Raw genomic sequence first — 24,328 nt, 5'->3', positions numbered from 1 at the left:
TCACTGGATTAAGAAACACCTGGCTGACCAGCTTGGCAAGCTCTCTGTGTCTGGGTGAGGCAGGGACTCGTGGCCTCTGGGGCTGAATCCACTCCCTCACCCCTCCCTCTCCAGCTCGGTGTCCCTGCTCTGTGTCCCCAAGCCATGAACTGAGCAGCTCCCCAGTGCCCCACCCTTCCAAGAGGCTCCTCGAGCAGCCAGTGAGGACCTAACCGGTGACCACACTGATTCTCTCCTCCTCTCCAGCTGGGCATGTGCAAAGCAGGACGAGTCGGAGGCATTTCTGGTTAAACGGATGGACCCCGAGAACACACTCTTTTTTTCTTTCTTTTTTCTTTGGTACCTGCTATCCAACTCGGGACCACTGAGCTAAATCCCCGGCAAGTCCACACTCTGAAGTGAAATAAATCAGACACACGTGTTTAAATACCACATTGTTTCTCTGGAGGGAGAAACCAAAAGTGGAAATAAGGACCAAAATGAATAATAGATATTGGGAAATGGAAGAAAGTGTTCAAATGGGAAGGGGAAAAAGGGAGGGAAGGGAGAAAGGAAGGAAGGGACAAGAGAAAAAGAGAACAGAAGGGAAAAAGGAAACAAAGCTTTTGTACACGAGGGGAAGAGGGGTTGCAGGGAGGGGAGGGGAATGGGAGACAAAGAAGCAAGATACATCATGTACCAGTACAAATTCCCTGTGGTGAACATTATCCTATGTATATCCAACATGTACCAATAAAAAAAATCAAACTGGTGGGGTGGCACACGCCTATGATCCCAGCACTTGGGCGGCTGAGGCAGGATCGCCTGGAATTCAGTGGCAGCCTGCGCTACACAGCGAGATTAAGACCAGCCTGACCTTCATATTGACACCCTGTCTTAACTCTCCCCTCTGAATTGTGTCCACCAACGGGAAAGCCAACTGATACAATTGGCTACGAAAAGCTAATAGACCCCCCATGTTGCTCAAGCTGTGCTGAGGTGGTTCATTGTCCCTTGCAACCCACAGACCTCAGAGTGCCCAACCATACCAACTCCTTCACTTTACAGCCAGAGAAACAGAGCCTGGGGCAAGCTGTGGCCTCCGGAAGGCTGAGGTCTGTGACAGCCTAGGCCAGGCTTTAATCCAAGTTTCCCGGTGGGACACTTCCGAAGGCCCTCCACCTTGGGAAATGCTTCAGCACCTCTTTCTACCTATAAAACAGAGAGAGGGGACACAAATACAGGGACTTCAGAGCATAACTGGAAACCCGGTGGCTGGAACCCAAGCTGGAAGGGGCGAAGTCAGCTGGCGGAGGTGGAAGCTCATCAGCCCCACGCTGGGCCTGGCCGTGGCCAGGGACATCAAAGCAGGTCTTCATGGGCTGGGGATTTAGCTCAGTGGTTTCACCGCCTGCTGCTCAAGTGCAAGTACCGGAGTTCGATCCCCGGTATCAAAAAGAAAAAAAAAAAAAAAGATTCAAAGCAGGTCTTCATGTCTCGAAAAACTCACACAGGATTCAGATTAAACAAAGCCAGGAACTATTGCCTAATCTGGGCCAAAATGAGAGAATAGAAGGGCCAGAGACCTGCTCCAACCTGCTGCTGGGGGGGTCCCCAAGTCCTCCAGCCCCCGAGGTCACTGGAGCAGCTCCTCTGCCAGCATTTCTCTCCTTTCCGTTTCCATGAGTTCTTGCCTTCTATGTCCTTCAAAGCAATTCTGCCTGATTCGAAAACCAAAAGTGTAATTCGTGAACCTAGCACAGGTTCTTAAATAGCGAGAAATGGGCTCCATCTCCAAAACACAGACTTCGTCCTCGAGTGTGACTCCTCTATTCCCCTCGCCCAACTGGGACTTAGGACCCAATGGTGACACAGAGTCCTGGAGGTCAGAACTCTCCTAGGAAGTCCAGGGTGGACTGAACAGATTCCCCACACACCTCCCCAGGATCCTCCTGCCTCAGCCTCCCCAGTACTGAGATGACAGACATATGCCACCACGCCCACTGCCCTGGGATGTGAAGTGGGTTCTTCAGGTTCGAAGCCTGAGCCTCCATGTTAGCATCTCAGGTTGTGTGCGCTCTGTCACTCAGTGTATCTACGTGTGCGCTGTGCCCGGATGCCTGTCATGGTTGGTCATGCAGCCCCTGCATGTCGGCTGCATGTCCACAAATGAAATTCATCACCACTGCATTTGTCCATGGGCTGATACTTCCCTCATAAGTCTAGTATGTTTAGTGAGTAACCATTAGGGTAGCTTACATGTTCACTCACTCATTCACACATTTGAGTTCCTACTTTGTGACAGTGTGACAGTCACTTTGTTTTAGGGTCTGTGGATAAAACAGTCAAAAAACAGGCTAGACCAAGCATGGTGGCACACACCTATAATCCCAGCCCTCAGGAGACTGAGGCAGGAGGATTGCCATGAGCTCAAACCCAGCCTGGGCTTCTAGTGAGATCAAGGCCAACATGAACTACATAGTGGAATTCTACCTCAAAAAACAAAAACAAAAACAAACTAATGCCAGGATGAGGTGAGGTAACACGTGCCTATAATCTTAGGAGGCTGAGGCAGGAGGACTGTGAGTTCAAGGCTAGCTTGGCCTACATAGTGAAACCCTGTCTCATAAAACCAAAAACAACAACAGCAAAAACAGTGTCATCACAGAGCCTACGATCAAGACAATAAATGTAATAATAATAACAACAATGATATAGCTCACATAGGAATAAATCAAGAAGTGTCAAATTATATCTCCGTTAGAAGTCGGGGTGCAGTGGAAACGCAGGGCAGAGTGAGGGAGGCCCAGTGAGGGTAGAGTGGATGGGAGGGTGGCCGCCTGGACAGGTGGACAGTGACAAATGCACCTTAAGGACAGGAGGAAGTAGAGCTGGGAGGTGTGGCCTGGCCTGCCGTGTCCAAGGGACTCAGGAGGCTCAGGATCGGAGGAAAACATCCCGGGAAAGCAAACAGGCCTTGAAGTCTTTCTCTGAATCTCAGGTTTCCTGCTTTCTTGAACCTGGAATGTGGTTTAAGGTAAACCTCCTTGTGGTTGCTGGGTTGGCAGCCTGGACAACCATCCTGGAAACCATTTCTTTTTCTAAGAAAAGGAAAAAGGAAAGGAAAGGAAGAAGATGGAAACCATGACCCCAGAGGAGGCAGAGGAAAGGACTGAGGCTTTGAGTCCCTGCCCTGCTGCTTAAGCTGAGGGACAGTGGCTACCAAGTGGCCTCCCCAAATCTGTCAAATGGGGTGACACCCGTGGCTGTGAAGGGAATAAAACTCAAACACACAGCCCCAGCAGCAGCCTGACCCTCAGCCGGCTCCGGCGGGCAGTCCCTGATTCTCCTTTTGCTTTACTGGAGGAGAAACTGGAATTTCAGCACCTGAGGGCAGTTGCCAGATGAGAGCTCAGGGTGGTTTCGAACCTCTTTTGGATCCTGACTTCTCTAGCACAGCATGATGCTAAGATTCCTGGTGGGAAAGCTGGAGCCTAAATCCCACCTGAATTTGAATCCGCACATCAAAGGAGTTAAGGCTCACTGGGGTCTGCCTGTCACTCAGCTCGGCCCGCTCTGGGACTCCTGGTCCTCTGCTGCCACCCCCTGGTGGCAAGAGGGACTGCAGAGACCCAGGTAAGGGGACAGCGGGGATCAGCCCCTTCCTGCCTGCCCACAGGCTCCAACCAGCTCTCTGGAGGCCAGTGCCTTTCAGCCTCAGCTCACGGCCTGTCCTCAGATCCACTCAACTGCAGCTTCCTAGGCCACCAAGTGGCCTCAGGACCTTGACCACCTCCTCCACCTGTCCAGGTGCGCTTCTCACCTCCCTCCAACTGGCCCTGTGGCTCCAGAAACGGCAGCCCCCAGGGATGCCTCTGCGGGCACCAACTAGGCGGGGTCCCCTGGGTGCTTATTCCCCCAGCACTCTGTGTCTTTTCCTTTGGCGTCACTTCTCACAAACGCATTCAATCTCTGTTTGGATAAACAGGTACACATCCCCTTCTCAGCAATCAGACTAAACATGCTGCGAAATCGGGGCACCTCTGTCCCCCGCAGGGCCTGCACATGCAGCAGGTGGTTAATAAATGCCTGGTGACAGAAACCAGCGGGGGAAGACGTGGGGGGCCCTTGGGTACCCTTGGGTTTCTCTTTGGTGGTGTGGGCTGGTTCTGACCTGGAACTGCTGGGGGACAAATGTCTGGGACATCGAGTCCGTCCCCAAAACACTGTCTCACAAGGGCTTTCTGGCCAGGGCTCTGGGAAGAGCTGATCCCAGGACCCAGCAGGCTGGAAGCACTTGGCAATGGCCACAGCCTTGTTGGTGGCCCTGCTGGTATGTGAACACCCTCCTGCCTCCTCAGCCCCTCACACCCCAGTGTGACACCTCCAGATGACTTCACTGCTTTCCAGAGAGGCCCCACGTGACAGTCTTATTCCAACACAGCCAAGGGCATGGTGTCACAGGGAGATTTAGCCACCCACTAAACACACTCTGAGAGCGACTGACGAGCCAGGGACTCTGCCAACACTGGGTCGTCAGAAGGGGTGGGGACAGAATGCCTGTTACAGATAGCTCAGGCTGGGCATGGTGGCCCACGCCTATAACCACAGTGTTGGGGAGGCTGAGGCAGGATGATCTCTACAAATTCAGGGTCAGCCTGGGCTACATAGTGAGTTCAAGACCAGCTTGAACTACATAGCAAGACCCCCCAAAAACATAGAATTACTATCTGACCCTGCAATTCCTTTTGTTTTGTTTTGTTTTGTCATTTCTTAAATATGAGTGCACTTGGGTACTAGAGATCAAACTCAGGACCTTGCTCTTGCAAGGCAAGTGTGGTGCCACTGAGCTAAACCCCTAGCCCTGTTTTGTTGGGTTTTTTTGAGACAGGGTCTTGTTATGTAGTTTAGACTGGCCTGGAACTCACTATGTAGCCCAGCTGGCCTCGAATTTGTGGTGATCCTCCTGCCTCAGCCTCCCAAGTGCTGAGATTACAGGCATATACCACCATGCCTGGCTTATTTTATTTTTGAGGCAGAATCTCACTAAATTTCCCAGGCTGGCCTCAAACTTGTGATCCTCCTGCCTCAGTCTCCCAAGTGGCTGGGATTATAGATGTGCACCACCCTACCTGGCAATTTCCAGCGTTTTTCCATTTTGATGTAGTGAGATCGCTCAGCCTCTCTTTCATCTGGGTTCTGTCTTCTGCGCATGCCTGGAAGCTTCCAGAGGCTCAAGCCAAGCGGTCCCTGGGCAAGGCCCACAAGGGCTGAGCGCGTCCCAGTGCAGTGCCCATGGCCTGCTGCTGTTCCCTGCAGGCTCCCTGCTCCATGGGTGGAGAAGGTGTTGACCCGCAGCACTCTCTAAGGAAAAGCTGGGCCGAGCTTGCCTTTTGCCAGGCACCGTGGGAGGCACCCGAGAACTGACATTTTTTTAGGTGCTGGGTATTGAACTCAGGGGCACTCAACCACTGCGCTACATCCCCAGCTCTTTTGTTAAAATTTTTAAATTTTTTTGAAAGGTCTCAATAAGTTGCTAAATTGCCCAACTTGAGATCCTCCTGCCTCTGCCTCCTGAGTAGCTAGGATTACAGCTTGCCCCGACGTGCCTGGCAGTTCTGTGATCCAGACATGACTCTGATGCTCCCTTTGCAGTGGGAAGCACCCTGTTCACCCAGCTCTAAGAGCGAAGACCCGGGGCTCAGACCCTGGGGGCCCCAGAACCCGTGATGGGGCCAGGACGTCCTGTGTCCTCCCGGACTGAGGGGCAGTGGGTGCATCGGGGCCTGGAGTGGACATCAAGAGGCACGAGTGGGGGGACCCCAGTGTGTAGCATCTTTGGGGAAGAAGCGCGGCGACTGGGGCAGGAAGACCAGTGGGTCGTGGGGTGCTGGGAACAGCGGCAGTGGGAGGGAGGCTTCCTCAAGGAGGGCACGGGTCCACTCCGGACCATGGCAGCAGCGGGGCTGCCTTCCTCGCAGCAGGACCCTGGAGGAGCGACGTGGAGAGGACTTGAGGTGGGGACCGGGGACAGACCTGGGGACAGTGGCCGGAGCCTCAGACTCCACAGCTCCACCAGGAGGTCCCTGGCAGCAGCGCCGCCGACAGAGCCCGGGGTGTCTGAATTCCTCTCCCACTGCTGAGATCGAGACTTACTTGGCGCAGACTCTCCCCGCGGAAGGAGGCCGCCCAGAGACAAGCCCAGCCGGAATTCGCGTCTCTGAGCTCTTGCCACAGCTTATTTTTCCAAGGCTCTGGCGATTCTCTAGGATAAACAATGAAATTGTTGAAACTGTGAGAATGAGCATAGTGCGAACTTTGGAAGAGCCTTAGTATGTTCGTGCAGGGATCCGGATCAGCTCAAGTTTGTGTCGATGCAACTGATTTTACACCTGCCCACACTGGGACTCAACAGCATTCATCTCCCTGTGTTGAATGACTTTTTCCTGCAGCAAATACAGTTGTAATCACACGCCGTGTGATTTTTAATTGGAAGAGACTAGAAATAAGACCTTGAATTAACAAATTTGCTTTCTTTGATTTTAATTAATACTTTTTTTTTTTGAGACAGGGTCTCGCTATATAGTTCAGGCTGGCCTTGAACTCACTATGGACCCCAGGCTGGCCTCGAACTCACGGTGAGCCTCATGCCTCAGCCCTCTGAGTGCTGGGACAACAGGTGGGCGCCATCATGCCCAGCAGACTTTATGTTTTAGAGTAGTATTTAGGTTTGCAGAAACATTGAACAGAGTGTAGTGGTCCATGCCTGTAACCCCAGCACTCTGGGAGGCTGAGGCAGGTGAATTGCAAGTTTGAGCCCAGCCCGAGCAACATAGCAGGTTAACAAGACTGTCTCATAATAAAAATTGTAAAAGGGCCAGGCAGTTAGCTCAGAGCAAAGGCCCTGATGTTCAATCTTCAAGTACAAAAAAAAAAGTTTTTAAAGGAAAGGCAGGAAGAAAAAAAAGAAAGAGGGCCAGTGATGTAGCTCAGGGGCACCATGCCTGGCAAGCACAAGGTCCTGAGTTCGATCCCCAGTACTGGGAAAAGAAAAAGAAAGAAAGAAAAAGAGAGAGAAAGGGCCAGTTGTGGCGGCACACACCTGTAATCCCTACCACCTGGGAGGCTGAGGAAGGAGGATACCTACAAGTTCGAGGCCTCTTCGAAAAAACAAGAGGAAAGGAAAGGAAAAAAAGCTGTACTGTGTTCTTCCCAATCACAGGCATGCACACACACGCACACACACACACACACACACACACACACACACACACAGAGTCTGTAGGAAGCCGGCCGAAACAGCTCCAAACTGACCATGTCAAGAGAGGTCCGGAGATGCTGAGCTGCTCAGGAAGCCTACAAGTCATCTACACTGTCGCCGTGGCCCTGGTCACCCCCACAGCCCCACCTCAGGGCTCCTGGCCCCCACTCAGCTCAGCCACACACAGCGATCCCTCTTGGCTGGAAGCAACCAAAGCCCAGCTCAAACTAACGGAAGCCTGAGGAGAAGTGCAGAGGCCACAGGAGCGGCAGGACTCGGGCCTGGCCCTTTGAGAAGGAAGCTCTAGGCAGCCTTTATCTCCAAGGAACCCGAGATCCTGACTGCGCCTTTTAGCTTTGGTTGTTGGGGATTTGCCTTGGCCTAGGAGGCTGCTACCTCCCAGGTACACAAATACAGAGAAATGCAGATGGCTTCCCACCTTCTCCTCCCCTCTTATGCCTCTTCCTGTTTAGGGTACGGTTACCCATCTAACCCCTGCTAAATCTGCTTTTTTTGTTTGTTGGTTTGGTTTGGTTTGCTTGTTAAGAGTAGGAAAATTTGGGGGGTGGGTATAGGAATAGCTCCCGGGAGGTAGGAGGGGTCCCAAATGGGTTTCCCTTACCTTGAGACAGGATCTGGCTATGTAGTTCAGGCTGGCCTTGAACTCACTATGGAGCCCAGGCTGGTCTTGAACTCACAGAGATCCTCCTGTCTCAGCCTCCCAAGTGCTGGGACGACAGGCATGCACTACTACGCCCAGCTCAGTGGAGCTGTCTTGTAGGGAGGGCCTGCTCCAGCTGGCTCCAGTTTACTGCCAAGGGCTGGGCACACTCTGATCCAGGGCTTCATGGACACAGAGGCAAGGCTGAGGTCTCCCGACCCTACCAGGCCAGTTCTTCCCCACCTGAAAAGCCAGCCAGCCTCTCACCACGCCTGCCTTCCTTTCTCTGTCCCTTCAAGTCCCAAACTGCGTCAGATTTATCCAGCATGGGAAGGCTTAACTGCAAAAGAGAGCAAACGCCAATCCTCCATTCAGGACAATGCAGGAGCCCACAGGGCCCCCCATGTGTGCCTCTGGTGTGAGAATTATTCTGAGCTGGAGATGATTGAGCCGAAGGAGACCAGGGCAACTGGGAGCTCAGGAGTTTTGCAGGTTTCCCAGGGCACACAGAGCCTTGTTTACACGACCTATATTAAGGGTGGAATAGCATTGTGTCTAAGAAAACAACACACAATTCTTAGTTTTAAAATACTGCGATTGGGTGGGTGGTAAATGCCTGGAGTTCTGCGTTCTGGGAGGTAGAAGAATCAAAAAGTCTGAGCCTAGCCAGGCGTGGTGGTACTCACCTGTGGTTCCAGCCCTTGGGAGGCTGAGGCAGGAGGATTGCTGTGAGTTCAAGGCCAGCCTTGGCTACATTGTGAGTTCAAGGCTAACCTGAACTATATAGTGAGACCCTGACTTAAAAACAATAAATGAGTCCAGCTTGGGCAGCTTAGCAACTTATTGAGAACCTACCTCAAAAGAAAAAAAAATGTTTAAAGGGTTGGGGATGTAGCTCAGTGTTTTGTTTGTTTGGGTTTTTTTGGTACCAGGGATCAAACTCGGGTCCTTGAGCTCGAGAGGCAGGCAGCAGAAACACTGAGCTAAATCCCCGGCCCTATAGCTCAGTGTGAAGACCCTGGGTTCAATCCCAGCACTGGAAAAAAGAGGAGAGGGAGGTTTTATTACCGGGTGCTGTGGCTCATGTCTCTAATCCCAGTTACACAGGTGGTTGACGCAGGAGGATGGCAAGTTTGAGCGGAGCCTGGGTAACTTAGTGAGTCTTAAAAACAAAAAGCACTGGGCCAGGGATTTCGCTCAGTGGTTCCCCCGCCTCGCAAGTGCAAGGATCCAAGTTCAATCCCCAGTACCAAAAACAAACAAACAAACAAAAACCCAAAAAGCACTATGGTGGAGCTCAGTGATAGAGTGCCTGCCTGGCATGCGTGAGCCCTGAGTTCAGTGCCCAGTACTGAAAAGTAAATCACTGCTAAAAAGCGCTGTGGTCATTTGTGGCCCCAGCGAGAGGCACCTTGTTGCTGGCAGCTCTTGCCTCCAGGTGGAGGGCCACCGCTGGATCCAGTGCCTGTGCCCGAAGGCTAAGTGGCTGTGGCAGTTTCTTAAATGAGATGACAACACAGGTTGCCCTGGTGATCGATTCCACCTTTCTGGACATTTCTCTGTAGCACACGATGCTATTTGGTATCATTTCACCCACGGCAGAGCATCCTTCAAAATCGTCCATCCTCTCTAACATGACAGACAGCTGAGTTAGGGAGAAATAGTCTAGGCAGTCAGACAGGGGGAGGCCCTCGAGGGATGAGAACACACACAACTAGGCAGTCAGACTGGTTGGAGGCGCACGTGTCAAAGGCCGGGCCTTGGATAAAGAGGAACACCAGGCCTGTATGCCTCCCCAGGGGATGAGCAATAAATTAAAGATTAGACTGTAACTGGTATCACCTGGTTCAATAAAGTCGCGATAGACATCAGCTACCCAGAAACCACTCTTAAATTAGCCTTGGTTCTGCATGCCTGGAATCCCAGTACTCGGGAGGCTGAGTCAGGTGGACCCTGTCTCAAAAAAAACAACAAAAAGGGGAAGGGGCCTGAAATAGCATGCTGTGCAGGTTATAGTTAAGTAAAGAGGCAAAGACTTCAAGGAATACTAGTTTTTGTTTGGTTTTTTGAGAACAGGTCTCACTGTGTAGTTCAAGATGCACAGCAACCCTCCTGCCTCAGCCTCCTGAGTGCTGGGATGACAGGCATGCACCACCACACCCGCCTGGCTCTGGCTTTTGATTAGAGAGTCATTCACGAGGGCTTCCTTTTGCTTGTGCAAGGAGAGGCCCATGTAGGGTTAGGAACTGACCTTATTTCTACATTGCGTCTGGGCTCCGGCCTCAGGAGGAGAGGAGGGCGTGGCCAGCAGGTGGAGCGGTCGGAATTCGAAGGCGCCATCTTCCTCCTCTCCTGGAAGGACAAAAGCGGTCCTGGAGGGAAGACTTCAGGCCTCTCCCTTGTCAGCTCCAAAGGAATCTCCTGCAAGCCCACCGACCAGCCTTGGTCGCCTGCCTGTAGTTTGGCTCCGTTGCTCTTGAGATCCCCAGTTGTTCTCCCCCTGTCTTGTCACTGTCTAAACATGGCCCAGCCTGCGTCAGAGCCACTTGCTTCAGCCAGGCGTGGTGGCGCACACCTGTCATCCCAGCACTCGAGAGGCTGAGGCAGGAGGATCATGAGTTGGAGGCCAGCCTGGGCTACACAGTGAGTTCAAGGCCAACCCGACCTGCAAAGTGAGACCCTGTCTAAAAAAAGGTAAATTGTTGTCTTCATCTTGCTGTCACACCTATAACTAACTTATAAAGGTTTCCTCCAGCTGCCCCTTCATGCCCCTGAATGGCTTTGTCTGGGATTGCCCTGTTCATGAGTCAATGAGTAAGCAAATAATGCATTCTTTTTTTTCTTTTTCTTTTCCTTTTTTTGAGACAGGGTCTTGTTATGTATCCTGGGCTGGTCTCGGACTCCTGACAATCCTCCTGCCTCGGCCTCCTGAGTGCTGGGATTACAAGCATGTCCCACCATGCCTGGCTGCATGGGTTTTTGTTTTGTTTTGTTTTTTTGTACCGGGATCAAACTCGGGACCTTGTGCTTACAAGGCGGCCGTGGCACCACTGAACTCAATCCCTAGCCCTGCACGGGTATTGTGATGTGGCCAATTTACCCTTTCTCAAGGCTGCCCCAGAGAAGCAGCCCTCGGGACTCACACCCAAGAAGGCACTGGAGCGCTTCTGCTTCTGAACCTCAAGCCACCCAGCCTGGGCAGTTCTGGCTCAGGGTTGAATGGGGTCCCGTGCATCCTTACCACCTGCTGCTAACTCAGAGCTTGGCTGGGATTCTGAGCCCTGGCATCCAGAGCCTCTGGGTCCTGGTGACAGTTTCCATGGAGTTCACAGAAGGGACAGGGACAATCCCGGAAGAGCAGAGAAACAAATGCTGGCCTTGGCCACACCAAACACCTCTGGCGCAGAGCGACCGCTTTGGCTGAGCAGAAAGACCAGAGCACCTGCCGGATGGCACTTCTGCAGCCTGCCTTGGGAGGATTGCTGAGGGCTCAAGGCAGCCTGGGCTACATAGCGAGATCCTATGTCAAAAAACCAGAAAAATTCATATAATAGAATGTGTGCCTGTGGTGTCGAGGGGTGGGAGCTGGCTGGGCTGCGTGGATGGAGGTGATGAAGCGAGTCTAGGCCAGGGAGGGCTTTGCGGATGCAGGTGATGAAACGCCATGAACTGGAGGATGATGGACTCCATCAGACCCCCCATCCCCCAAGTGTGAAAATGCAGGGAGGGCAACAGAAAGCCAGCAGCCTCTCCTGCCTGTCCCCAAGGGGAGAGCATGGGTCCCAGTCCCACATGGTAAGGAGTCGCCCGGAACTCTTTTTCTTTTTTTTTTTTGGTGCCAGGAATCGATCTTGGGTCCTTGCCCTTACGCAGCAGGCGGTGAAACCACTGAGCTACATCCCCGGCCCTAGCCCGACAACTCTTAAAACCTTCTCACTTTTTTTTCTTTTTCTGAAGATAGGAGACAAAGGCAAATATCACCTTCATTTCCCAAACTGACGTTGAGGCCGCCAAGCTTAAAACCTTTGATTTTGGAATGAATTCAAGTCCAAAGATGCGAATGGAGTCCGACTTTGTATCCAGCCAGGCATGAATCACAGGGCAGATGGTGGGGCGTGGGGAGCAGAGCTGGGCTGAGCAGGGGGGCTGCCGGTTCTGCTTTCTGTCCACTGTGACCCCGCAGATTCAGGCAGGGGAGAGGCAGGGCGGCATCAGGTCCCAGGGGATGGGGTAGGGGAGACAGAATCCCTTCTTGCTTTGTAACAAAACGGACATTTCTGGTCCTTTCAATCACCCGTGGCCCTCTAGGTTGGATTTCTGTCACTTGCAATCAAAAGAATCCTGACTGCTAGAAGCATTGTGGGGGCTCAGGAATCTGTTTCCTTCCTTCCTTCCTTCCTTCTTCCTTCCTTCCTTTCTTTTTTCTCTTCTCTTCTCTTCTTCTTCTTTCTCTCTCTCTCTCTCTCTTTGTTTTTGCAGTGCTGGAGATTTGATTCTTTTTTCTAAGCTACATCCCCAGCTCTTTTTTACCTTTTTTAAAATTTTGAGGCAGTCACTAAATTGCCCAGCCTGGGCTTAAACTTGAGATCCTCCTGCCTCAGCTTCCCAGAGTGCTGGGATTCCGGGTGTGTGCTACCGCATCTGGCTCAATTTAAAGTTTTTAGGCTGTGGACAAGAGGTGACAGTCAGACCGCAGAAAGATTGGCCACCTGAAGAATTGGGGTCCATATACCTTGCCCATTCCCTCAGGAAAACTTCTTGCTTCCTATGCTAAACTCGATTTTGCATTTTGCTTTAGCTTCCAATACTTGTCTGCACATGCCCTGTGCTTTCACGGGTGGCTGAAAATACTCTATGACGTGACAACCTTCACAAAAGTCAATAACAAGCACACTGTGTCAAAACCCAGGACATAAATATAAATAAAATCACATCGGGTTTCCTGCTGGTTGCTGAAGCAGACATTAAGGAAGTCTTATCTTCAGCAGTACATTTAGAATTCCCTGTCATAGAAAATTATCTTTAAATGATAGCTCAGAAAAGAAATATAAAAAGCCCTCATGCCATTTATTATTAATGTAATTTATGTTACATCTCTCAGTGGAATGCAGAAAATATGCCAATAAATTAGTTCAGAAATGATACAAAATTAAATATGAATGCAGTGCTCAAACAAGTGCCAATTACACTGCAGCAGACTTGTAAATATTTTCATAAGCAAATCCTGCTCCATATTCGGGTAGCACTGTGGACCAAGAAAAAAAAAATCATTGTACAGAAATCTGGGTACATTTCCCAGTTTATAAATTGAATCTTCTGATTTTTAATTTTTAATAGATATGTATATTTGGGGGGGGAACCGGGGATCAAACTCGGGACCTTGTGCTTGTGAGGCAGGCGGCAGAACCACTGAGCTAAATCCCCGGCCCTTAATATATATATATTTAAAGACAGAATTGTGCTATGTGGCCTAGGCTGGCCTGGAACTCTCAGCAATCCTCCTGCCTCAACCTCTCCAGGGATTACTGCACCCGGCTCACCCCCACGCATTGGTGACTGATTCATTTTCACTCAGTCTCCTGATTCAAATGCTAAATTGTGCCAGAAACATCTTGACAGATTTACCCCCAGAGTACATTTATCAGCTCATCCATTGGCCACTGACTAAGTTTAACCATCACATATCTGACGTAGGGTGGGACAAGGAGGACTTAGAACCACCTGGCAGAGGGAAACCAGGGGGGCAAAAGCTGCCAACAACTTCTGCCACTCTGTAGCTGGAAGGGAAGGGAGCCAGCCCTGCCTCACATGGTACCCTCGGTCTCCCATCGACTGAGAGGGTAGAAGGGGCCTCAGGCAGGAGTGTGCAGAACTCGGGTCGCCCAATGGCTCGGCTGGTTGGTCAGGGACCTGGGGACACCTGGGAAGGTTAGGGAAAAGGAAGGCGTAGACAGGGGACTCTGTGTTGAGTTAGGGTGATCACTGAGGACCGCCCAGGGCTGGAGCCAAGGCAGTGCCACCCAGGCCAGAGACAAACGGAGCCACAGTTTCAACAGAAGAAATAATGCATGCTGGGAGGCGGAAGTGGAGGACCAAGAAAATGACATGTTCAAGAAATAGCCAAGAAAATGGCCCTCAGTCCCTACGGTGACCATTTGGCCCAGAAGCTCACCAGAAAACAATGAGCCAGCACTTGAACTTCCCAAACCAGAAGCTCACACTTCAAAGGTGGCCTGTGTCCTTGAGGGTGCTGCCATTGGTGAGCAGGTTCCCCCCCGGTGACAGCCTGAGGTCTGGGCACCATGGAGAAGGGCTCAAATTCCACCCTGTCTGCAGGCTCCAAGTCAGTCCAGGATCTAAAAGACAGGTTTGGTCAGATGATAAGTGACAGACACTTTGTTAGCAGAGTCATCTAACAAAGTTATGCTGCATAAGACCTTTTTTTTCTCTTGAGACGGGGTCTCGCTGTGTAGTCCAGGCTGGCCTTGAACTTGTGGCAATTCTCCTGCCTCAGCCTCCCAAGTGCTGGGATTACATGTGTGCATCACCACGCCCAGGATCTTTTTTCTTTCTGGCAGTACTGGAGATAGAAACCAGGGCCTTCGCTGCAGACAGGCAGGTCTGCGGACAGGGTCCCAAGGTCGCCAGTCGCACTGAAAACACTGAATCAGCCCGCACTCCGGCAGCAATCCACTGGACCCCCCCACACTCCTTTGGCCACTTCTCTGTACAGCCACCTGTTTCCACACTACAAAGACGCAGAGGACACTGGACCACCAGACTGCTGTACTGGAGCTAATCAAGTTCTCGGCATTTAAAGAATCCCTGCCCAGAGGTAGGGGCTTCTGAGCCACCATCCCACTGCTCCTGGCCCAGAGGAAGGGGCTTCTGGGCTGCCTTCCATCCCACTGCTCCTGGTCCACAGGAAAGGGCTTCTGGGCCACCATCCATCCCGCTGCTCCCGGCCCCTGTCTCACCTCTCCCAGCTCAGAAGAAGTGAGCCGCGTGGGCGCCAACAGCACCGACCCCCCACCCCCGGTCAAAATGAGAAAACACATAAATAAGCCTCAAAACCAGACTTCCAGATCACCTACAGCAACCCCAAAGGGAAATGAGATGGAACACTCTGATACTCAACCACCTGGACCCACTGAACTGGCAACAAAAGGGGATCTGGAAAAAATGAAATCAGAAATAATTTCTCAGATAAGAGGAGAAACTGTGCTCCTAGTGCAAAACATGATTAATAAATCTATAGAGGATCTGAGGAACATGATGGAATCCCAACATAGGAAACAAATGAAATCCATAAAACAGATGCAAATAGATTTCAAGGAGATGAAAAACTCCATTGAAAGTCTACACAGCAGAATGAGCCAATGTGAGGACAGAATTTCAGATATAGAAGATAAGATTGCAATTAGTGACCAGGAAAAGAAAAATTGTTTCAAAATTATAAGGGAACACGAGAAATCAATCCAGCAGCTGCTAGACAATGCAAAGAAGAATAACATAAGACTGATTGGAGTCAATGAAGAAACAGGAGAGAGTGCAGATGACATAAAAAAAACTCTTCACAGAAGTAATGGCAGAAAACGTCCCAAGCAGGGGAAAAGAGCTTGACATACAGATAAGTGAGGCATATAGGACTCCAAATAGCCTTGGTCAAAAAAAATCTACACATAGGCATATAATTGTTAAGATTCCAGAAACTCAACAGAAGAACAAAGTTCTAGAAGCAGTTAGAGAAAAACAAATCACATACAAAGGAAAGCCCTTCAGAATCACAGCAGACTTCTCAATACAAACCCTCAAGGCAAGAAGAGCTTGGAGTGACATATTCCAAGCCCTAAAAGAAAACAGCCTCCAACCCAGATTGATGTACCCTGCAAAACTATCTTTCAAAATTGATGGAGAAACCAGGGCCTTTGCACTGAGTTACACTGATGACCTTTTTATTTATTTTTAAATTTTGGGGGCCTTTTTTTTTGAGACAAGGTCTCACTAAGTCACTAAATCCCTCAGACTGGGCTCCAGCTTGTGAACCTCCTGCCTCAGCTTCCCAGAATGCTGGGATTGCAGATGTGCACAATCATGCCCAGCTAAAATGAGTCCTTTTAGAAGGAGAAAGAATGGTTTGGGGCAGGGAATGTAGCTCAGTGGTGCCACACCTGCTGTCAAGTGCAAGGTCCTGAGTTCGATTCCCAGTACAAAAAAATGGTTTGCCTGGCAAATGTCTCACTGGGAGGGATCCAGGACCCTCCCATCATATGCCACCCTCTCCACATCTGCTGAGAGGAAACCCAGAAGGAATCATGCTGAGAGCCTGGGACAGGGAAGCCAAAGGGTAAAACGCCTCAAGGCTGGGTGGAGGAGGAGTATGGGTGGAGAACCAGAGAAGGCCTCATGCTCCTGGGCGGGGCTCAGAGGAAGAGGTGAAGTTTTCCCAGGCGATCTGACAGCTCTGATGAGTCCTTTGTCCAGGCACACACCTGCAATCCCAGCATCCGGGAGGCTGAGGCAAGACGATTGCCACAGGTTCAAGCCCACCCTAACTACCTAGGGAGATCCTGTCTCAAAAAACCAAAATAAATAAATAAAACAATAATTTTAAAGTTTAAAAAAATAACACATAAGGGACATGCTGTAAAAAATGACCCCCGCTCCTGCCAGAGTGCTCAATGCCCTGTGGTGGAAATTTAAAAACCAGAAGCTGCGCTCAGTTGAAATTGCCTCTGTCCCTTATTTGTCTTGTTTATTTTGTTGTCTAATTTTTTTTTTTCTGGTACTAGGAATTGAACTCAGGACCTTGCTCTTGCCAGCCAGATGCAGTGCCACTGAGCTACATCCCAGCTACATTGTCTAATATTTCAACCTCTTAATAGGGCTCCCAATACACTGTCCAGGTCAGAAAAGAGGATGTAACAAACACATGCAATAAATCCCGCACTTTTAATGTCAGGACGTGGGAGTTTTAGGGACAAAACTTCTGCCCCTCCCCATCCACTTCCTGAGCAAGGTTGGTGTGAGGGGCTCTGCACCCAGCTGTGCCCTGGTCCTGGCCTGAGAGGCACAAGGAGTGGAGTTGGCACTGACGCCCAAAGCCTGGAGCTCTCAGCACCTGGGGGCCCAGCCACCTTCCTGGGGTCTCTGTGCCCTCCCGCCCAGCCTCCCTGCCTCAGCCTCCTGTTCGGGCAGTGTAGGGAACAATTGTTAACCTGAGGCTGTGGATTCCTGGCCCGTGGGTGCCATAGACTCGGCTGTCTGGGTATTGATCTCCTCCTACCCTAATAAAACACCCCTGAAATGGCCATCAGAAAAAAGGGAAGGCCTAGCCCGGCAAGGGGTGGACTCCTATAATCCCCACTCCTGTAATCCCCGGGGGATCCTGCAAGTTCTAGGCCAGCCTGAGCTCCGTAGAGAGTTCAAGGCCAGTCTGGCCTACAAATGGTATCTACTTCTTTCTTCTGCTCCTGAAGGTGGGGTCACATGAGCAACAGGCCAGAATTAGGTGGCTGAGATCCAGCTATCAGGTTTGTCACTGACAAAGGAATCAGAGAAAGTGGCTCCTTAGACAAAGGGGCTCCCTAGTGGTCCACACTGAATTAGACTTCCAGATCAGCCCCTGACACATTGCCTCCTGCAGGGCCAAGCCACTTGGGGTTTTTTGTTTGTCTGTTTTCTTGCAGCAATCCTCCTGCCTCAGCCTCCCAAGTGCTGGGATGACAGGTGCACCATGACACCAGGTTTCCAGCCACTTCTTGCCAGGCACAGGCAGTCCAGAAAACACCCTTCTAGGAGAGAAAGACCAAAACCTATTCAGCCACCCATGGTCACATGGAAAGATGACATCATGCAGGTGACTACTGTACCCCCAGCAGCATCCGGAAGGCTCAGGATTCCAGCACCAGGATGGGCAAGGCAATGCTCACGGCACCTAGGGACAGACTGCAGCCAGGAACATAAACACTCCCACGTGAAAGGTTGTGATTTCCTGCAGCATGGGTTTTATAAAGGCATCTGAATACCTGACTCAAATGAGCAATGAGATTCTACACTGAAAAGATTTAGACTTGAGAAAAGGTAATAAAGGAAAAAGACATCTGAGACCAAGAAGTAGAGGGTGGAGTCAGAAGCAATGATAGGCCGCTTACAAAATCAGGATGCAGCCATAAATCGCAGACACAGAGAGGAGAAAATTTACAAAGCCAAGGGTAAGAGATGAAAGGGAGACAGATGGGGCTGAGACAAGAGCTGTAGCCTGGGAAGAACAGGGATTTCCTGCAGGGGAGAGAGATGCGGGAAAAACAGTACTCAAAGATATGCAAGAAGAAAACTTCAGATACAAAGCTCTCAGTTGGACACTGTGAGTAGGTTCTGGCTTGGAGCAACATTAATGAAAAGAGGTCACATGTAGATTCGTGATGGCGTCATTCTCAAAGGTCAAAGGTTAAGAAAGGTCTGGGGACATACCCCATGACGGAGTGCTTTCCTACCATGTGTAAGGCCCTGAGTTCAATTCCCAGAAATTAAAAAAAAATTCTAAAGAAAAGAAAAGTTGGAACACACACACATTCTTAAAGTAGTAAACTGAAGGGGAAGACTACTTTTCTTTTTATACTTTTTGTTCTGCTGGATATTGTTCTATTCTATTCTATTCTATTCTAATTTTTTGTGGTACTGGGGATTGAACCCAGGGCCTTTGCCATGAACCTCTCCCAGGCATTTTAAATTTTTTTTATTTTGGGGTTTGTTTGGTTTTTTTTTTAAACAGGGTCTCACTTTGCAGTGCAGGCTGGCCTTGAGCTCACTATGTAGCCCAGGCTGGCCTCGAACTTGTGTTGATCCTCCTGCCTCAGCCTCCCACGTGCTGGGATTACAGGCATGTGCCACCATACCCAGCTTGGCATTTTTTTTTTTTGGTACTGGGGATCGAACTTGGGAACTTGCTTTTTCGAGGCAAGTGCCAGAACCACTGAGCTAAATCCCCAGCCCCAGCTTGGCATTTTTTATTTTGAAATCAGCTCTCAATAAATTCCTAAATTGCCCGGGCTGGGGTTAAACTTTTGATCCTCCTGCCTCAGCCTCCTAGAGTACTAGGATTACAGGCATGCACCACCCCAGCTTCTTTTATAATTTTAAAAACAGGTTTAAATAGGGTCAGGGATGATGAAAGTTTTATAGGCAAATAGAAAAAAAAAAAACCAAAGACCTTAAATCAAAATGATCTTAGACGTCTCATAATATCCGAAAATATAAATATCAGTTTATTTCATCATTATATAGTTCATCACTAGAAATACATTTTAATTTGTAACCTACTTGTATGTTTTCTACTTGTACATTTTCTTAAACAAAATAAAGGGTATAAAAAACTTTTAAATCTCCCTCCTCCTTGTATCTGCAGACACTGATAAGGTAGTAACTATTCTAACCACGTTCAGCACACTCTGATGTCTCCTATTCTTGTCTACCTACTCTGTGTTTTTAAAATGCAGTCACAATCCATTAAATTGAGCGAGCTGTGACCTGCAGTCAGAAATACACAGTTCCGGAAGAACAGAAAGGAAAAGCAGAATTGTCATTCATGTGTGAAGGCACCCGAAAACCTCAGCTACGGAAGTTGTTTAAAAATGAACCCCTCCTGAGGACTCTTCTTGAATACATTGCTTGAAGATGGGTGCAAGGACCCCAGGGATGAAGTCAGATGCAAAAACTCAAGAAGGAGGAGAAATCCAGCTTGAAGGACCTGAGAGGAGGCTTAGGGGAGAGAAACTTCCTCAATTCTCAAAAGACTGTGAGTTGCTGGCACCTTTTTTGCAGGCTTCTGGGAACGTCTTTTAAAACTGAAATGTACGCTCACACGTCCCTCTCAGAGATACATCATGGGAAAAGCAGGACACCGGTACACCAGGCTCCGCGGACTAAGCTGACTCTTGCAGCAGTCCCTGCTGTGTCAAAAGAGCCAGCAAGGGCCCATGTGGCCAGTGACAGGATCACGGTGTAGTAAATCCGGCGCATTATATTAACATCATAAACATCACGCACGTAGCTATCTGAAAGAAATTACCTCTGTATAGATTAACCCAGAGTAAAGTCTGATAAAATGAAACTGGAAAAATGTCCGTGATGAAATGATGACCTTTTTGTTTGTTTGTTTTGTTTGTTTGAGACAAGGTCTCACTATGTAGTCCAGGCTGGACTTAAACTCACTATGTAGCCCAGACTGGCCACAAGCTTGTGACATTCCTGTTGCCTCGGCCTCCTGAGTGCTGGGATGACAGGCATGCACCACCACGCCAGGCTCACCTTTAAGTATTCAGAATCAAACTCAGGACCTCTCGCTTGCCAGGCAGGCGCTGCACCACTGAGCTACAACCCTGGCCCTCACCTCTATGGGTTTTTTTGGTTTTGGTACCAGGGATCAAACTCGGGTCCTTGCGCTTGTGCAGCAGGCAGCGAAACCACTGAGCTAAATCCCCGGCCCTTCACCTCTATGTTTTAAAGAAGCAGGACCATACAGAAATTTTCTAGATACTTCCTTTTTCTAGTTTTTTTTTTTTCCTTCCAGTGCTGAGGATTGAATTTAGGGCCTTATCCTTATGCATGGTAGGCAACCATTCTGCCACTGAGCTATAGCAATACCACCCGCTACTCCACACCTTTTTCTTTTAATCTTGTCTTGCAACAGAGTCTATATACATTTTAGGATCCAATCTATGCAGGGCTCATGCAGTGTCCACGCAGGGCCCATGTACCCCTGAGCCAATGGGCTGTCTGATCATGCCCTGGGGAGACCCCAGACAGCCGGGGACACCCGTCAGATGTTTCTATAGGATCCCTGTAGGGTCCATCTGGGCCCGCTGTCCTTACTGCCTAATTGAATCCTAACTCCCATGTCACTAATTCCTGTCTCGAAGCTATTTCTTTTTTTTCATACCAGGGATCGAACTCAGGACCCTGCGCTTGCAAGGCAGGCCCAGTGCCACTGAGCTAAACCCCCAGCCCTCAAAGCTATTTCTTCATTTATCTCTTTGAGCACTGTCATTTTCAAGCTGCTGCCAGAGGAGCCCTCCAATGAACTTCACCTGTAGTGAGTTGACACTTCAGTGGCTGAGCTGGTTGGCTGTCATTTTTAACATTCTGTTTCTTCATGGGTTTTGGAATTGTGGTTTGGAAGTGGCTCATTGAGCTGGGAGTTTTTGTTTCCCTTTGTGTCTTGTTGTGGTTTTTTTTTGGTACCGAGGATCAAACTCGGGACCTTGCGCTTTTGAGGCAGGCGGCAGAACCACTGAGCTAAATCCCTGGCCCTGTGTCTTGTATTTTCACTCCCTTCTTTTTGTTAGGTGGATATAGTTTTATGGTTGCACCAGGTGTGGTAGCACATGCCTGAAATCCCAGCACTAGGGAGGCTGAGGCAGGAGGATCGCTGTGAGTTCAAACTCAGCCTGGGCTACATAGTGAGACCCTGTCTCAAAAAAAACAAACAAAACTCTACACTTAGTGTGGTGGCGCATGCCTGTGATTCTAACATTCTGAGAGGCTGAGGCACAAAGATCAAAACCTCAACCCCAGCCTGGGCAATTTAGTTACTTTAGTAAGCTCTGTCTCAAAGTAAAAAATAAAAAGGACTGAGGATGGAGCTCAGTGGGAAGGCCCTGGATTGAATCCCTAGTATGGAAAAAAAAAAAATCAAACTAGACACTAATAATAGAATGACTAGAACTATGTGCTCAATAAGACTCCTGTGCCTCTTCTTCCTATCACATACAAAACAAATTTCGATGGGATTAAAGATTTAAATGTAAAAACTGCAAAATAAAAATTGTAGGAGAAAATGAAAGCGGCCATAAACATCATCAAGGATTAGAGAGATCTATTAAAAACCCCTGAAAGAGCCAGGTGTGGGCATACATGCCTGTAATCTCAGCATTCAGAAGGCTGAGGCAGGAGGATCGCTGAAAGTTTGAGGCCAGCCTGGGCTACATAGCAAGACCTCACCTCAAAAAAAGAAAAAAGGATTGAATTTGATTACAAAAAAAAAGTTTAAAAATTTAGACTTAAAAAATCAAAGTACTAGGGGCTGGAGATGTAACTCAGTGGCACTGCACCTGCCTAGTAAATACAAGGTCCTGAGTACAATCCTCAGTACCAAAAAAAAAAAAAAAAAAATCAAAGTACTGGGCCAGGGATGTAACCCAGTGGCACTGTGCCTGCCTGGCAAGCTCAAGGTCCTGAGTTCAATCCCTGGTCCCGGAAAAAAAAAAATCAAAATACTAGCCTGGCATGGTAGTGCATACCTATAGTCCTAGCTCTCGGGAGGCAGAAGCAGGAGAATCACCATGAGTTCGAGGCCAGCCTGGGCTACATAGGCTACATAGTGAGTTCAAGACTGGCCTGAATTACAAAGGGAGATCTTCTCTAAAAAAAAAAAAAGTCAAACTGCAATGATAAATTGAGGAAAATTTAATGTTTTAAATGGATATATATATATATATATATATATATATATATATATACTTTTTTGTTTTCTTTTTAGACAGGGTCTCACTAAGTAGTTCAGGCTGGGCTTGAACTCACTATGTAGTCTAGGCTGGCTTCAAACTTTTGGCCAACCTCCTGCCTCAGCCTCCTGAGTGCTGGGACTACAGGTGTGCACCACTTTGCCTGGCTGGATAAAAATTCTTAAAAATTGATAAGTAGAAGATGATATAACAGCAATAATTTGTGGAGTATATGAAGAGATCATTCTGGGACACAGCAAATGCAAACAGTGGAAAAATCAATTCACAGGGCCCACAAGGAACTGCAAATTAAAACACAATGAGGTCACTTCTCACATATCTGAGTTGCAAGAATTAAAAACAATCACACCTGCTGCTGAGTGGGCACAGCAAAACTTCACCCTCTGTCGTTGCTGGAAATGTGGATTCACACAAGATTTGCAAAAAACAATTTAGCAATTTCTACTACAGTTTAAAATTCCCTTTTCCTCAGTAATCCCAATCTTGGGAAAGGCTACCACCAAAATAAAGACACTAGTCAGAGGCTTAGAAGTGTGTTTATTGCAGCATAATAAGCATGTAGCTTTGGCAAGGCCCTAGAAACCTAAAGAGTGCCTATTTCAGGGAGGAATGGAATATTACTCAGCCATTAAAAAGGATGAGTTAGCTCTGTCCCACCCAACTGAGGGGAATTTCTACTGTGCATTTATGTTTAGGGAGGAAGAAAGATGTAGGGAGTGCATGAGGTATGATTCAGTCTTTAAAAGTAATGATATCCCCAAAATAAGTAAATGTAATGACTCCAAAAATAACTGCAAAGGCATGTGTGTCCTTATGTACAGATTACTATTGGGGTAAAGGTGGAAAGAAGGAAACTAGGAAGGAAGCCAGTCAGGTCGATAGAATAAAGGAAGAGAAAGAAATACTTTTTTAAATGTATTATTATTATTACTATTGTTACCATTTGAGACAGGATCTCACGGTGGCCTCAAACTCTGGGTGATCCTCCTGCCTCAGCCTCCCACGTGCTGGGATTACCCAGCGTGCACCACCACGCCTGGCCAGTCTTCGTTTTAAATCTTCCATCTTGGTTTTGCCATCTCTGTCCGCCTTCTTTGGTGGGGACTGCCCCCCACCTCCCGCTAGGCTCAGGCGAGGTCGCTTGTATTTGGTGCTAATCCTAAACTGAACCTGACCGTGCTGGACTCCGGGACGCGTTAGGATCGGCCACCGGGTGACCGAAGTTGCGCGTCCCGGGCTCCTTTCCAACACCTAAGAGGCGAGCAGGGGCGGACCGCAGGGCGCTGGGAGCAGACGCCGAGTCGCAGGGCCGGCAGAGACGGAGCGCGCACTGAGGGCTCCCGGCTCCCTCGTGTGTCCCAGGCTCGCAACTCCAGCGCCCGGGAAACCGCGCAATCCTGATCCCCACCCCGGCCCGCTTCCCGGGTGGGGACGGCAGGTCGGCTCTGCCCAGTCCCCCAGGGCTCCGGCGGTGTAGCCTAGAGTTTGGGGGCCGCGGCTCCAGCAGAGGCCTGGGATCTGGAGAGCAGAGACAGAGCCGGCGCAGCTGTGGGCTTCGCCCTCGGCGGGGTCCCGCACAACCTCTCCCGCCGCGCTTCCCGGGGACCCAGAGCTCGTCGTGTCGTCTTTCGGGCTGAGCCCCCCACGCCCCTTGGCACCAGGCGAGGCAGCAGACCCTCTGCACCCCCCGCAACGGGACTGCTGTCAGGGAGACGCGCACTCGCGTGTCCGCACCGGAGGTGGCCCAGGCCAGGGAGACTGCGCGTAAGGATCCGCGCTCCAGGCCCCGCCCCGGGCCCCGCCCCAGGCGACCAGAGGCCCGGGCCCCGCCCCCGCCCAGAAGGCGAGGCGTGCCGCTTGGTGCCCCGCCCCTTCCTCCACCTCCCCGGGCGGAGGGGCTCG

The 24,328-nt window shown here is 49.7% G+C and overlaps 1 long non-coding RNA gene across 2 annotated transcripts; it reads right to left on the bottom strand.

The window, feature by feature from the left end:
- Positions 1 to 419: 419 nt before the first annotated feature.
- LOC110344843 (uncharacterized) lies at positions 420 to 14,962 on the bottom strand. 2 transcript variants are annotated; one of them, XR_002387724.2, is made up of 3 exons: positions 10,153 to 14,956; positions 5,112 to 6,244; positions 420 to 3,080 (listed from the first exon to the last, which is right to left on the bottom strand). It is a non-coding gene; the product is annotated as an uncharacterized LOC110344843 (long non-coding RNA). The 2 variants fall into 2 exon arrangements; XR_015447695.1 differs by having other exon boundaries at positions 420 to 6,244; positions 10,153 to 14,962.
- Between the last annotated feature and the right edge of the window lie 9,366 nt (positions 14,963 to 24,328).

This window comes from Heterocephalus glaber, unplaced genomic scaffold, assembly GCF_053883595.1.
Source record: "Heterocephalus glaber isolate CG9 unplaced genomic scaffold, H.glaber_assembly_v1.0 deba00001773, whole genome shotgun sequence".
Lineage (NCBI taxonomy): Eukaryota > Metazoa > Chordata > Mammalia > Rodentia > Bathyergidae > Heterocephalus > Heterocephalus glaber.
The sequence above is the reverse complement of the archived record's forward strand: the minus strand, read 5'-3'. Positions and strand labels throughout refer to the sequence as shown.